The sequence below is a fragment of the Alligator sinensis genome, unplaced genomic scaffold (genome assembly GCF_000455745.1).
Source record: "Alligator sinensis unplaced genomic scaffold, ASM45574v1 scaffold607_1, whole genome shotgun sequence".
Classification (NCBI taxonomy): domain Eukaryota; kingdom Metazoa; phylum Chordata; order Crocodylia; family Alligatoridae; genus Alligator; species Alligator sinensis.
Genome location: NW_005841935.1, coordinates 1,353,523 through 1,355,074, shown reverse-complemented (window position 1 = coordinate 1,355,074; position 1,552 = coordinate 1,353,523).

Sequence of the window (1,552 nt, the reverse complement as noted above, 5' to 3'; positions counted from 1 at the left end):
ACACCCACCCACAAGCCCCACACACACTCCCACAAACCCACACATTCCCATACCCACACTCCCCACCTTTTGTGGGAAGCTGTTTTTTTTAGTGCAGAGCCAAATCTGGACTATGGAGAATAAATTTAAACAAGGAACCTAGAGGGGAGATCTGTAGGTTGACATAAGCGGAGAAAGAATGAAATTAGGTCTGTTTGGGAAAGGAATACAGGAACTAGGAGTTACAAAATAAAACTAGTAGGCTCTACTAGTTTTAAATTAACAAAAGGAAGTTCTTTTTTACATGGCATGCAGTTAAAGTGAGGCACTCATTGCCACCAGGTGTTGTGGAAGTTGACAGTTTAGCCAGATTCAAAGAGGGATTGGACAAATTCTTGGAGGAAAGGGGCATCAGTAGTGTTACCACTAGGATTCTTTTCTCCAGAGACTCCCTAGATTGACATGGCCCCTCGTCAGTTTAGTAGCACGTGAACTTTAATAGTAATCCCTAAACTTTATTACAAGTTTCCTCCCTGTGATGCAACCTGACAAGTGGTTTCTTCAGTCGTTACAGCAGTGACCTTTGGTGGTACCAGCCTCAGATCCTCTGCTGGGTGTGTGAGATGTTTGTTTCTGGCCGTTGACAAGAATTCCACGCTTGCCCCAGCCGCCTCAGGGTAACAACACGAACACAACACTGTCCCTTTGTCCATTGCTTTTGTAACATCTCAAATTGTCCATTCCTCAAGTTTCTTACCTCATCTTTTTAGATAAGGTACTCCAAACCTATTCAGTTTTTGGTTTCATTTCCTTTTAGGGAGCCTGATGTACCTAGTTCACCCACTGTACCAGTCACCAAACTCATTTTTTCCCCACTGCCTTATAAGGCACTCTACAATTTAATTACCTAGTTCTGGGAAGGCCTAGACTGGCCAAAAGCCTTAGCATAACTTAGTTTGCCTGCTACAAATAGTTATTGAGCACAGGAGTTAGAGAAATACTTTCTGAATCAGAATGTCCTAGACCTAAAATGGTGGAGGCTACAAGTGAGAGAGGTAAAGTGGGAAAAAAAAGCTGGTCCTTCACACTTGCTTTCAGCCTCTGCTTTCTGCCCATGTGTGACAGACCTATTTAATGTGCCATGGTATCATGGGCTTAGGCCCATCTAGGGTGACCACCTGTCCCTAATTGGGCAGGACAGTCCCAAAATAGGATGATTCTGGGACAGCATTTGTCCTGGATTCATAGTATCATGCAGAGATCCAGGTTTAACATTCACTGTGGAAAAACATGGGAAATGGTGGGTTTCCTCTTGCAGGCTGTCAGAGTTCCAGCCTGCAGCGGTCCACTTGGGGCTGCGGGGAGCAGGATGCAGGGACACCATGTGCATGTGTGCGTGCATACATGTGCACATGGCCAGGAATACTTCCCCAGGCAGCGGTGGAGAGCAGCTTCTGCAGCTGCCCACAAGTAAGTCGGGGGCGGGGAGAGGGTGCAGATTGAGACCCCCCCCCCCCCCAAGAGGGAGGGAGTGGGGTAGAGTTGGCAGCTGGGGCTGGACTGGGGGCGCTGT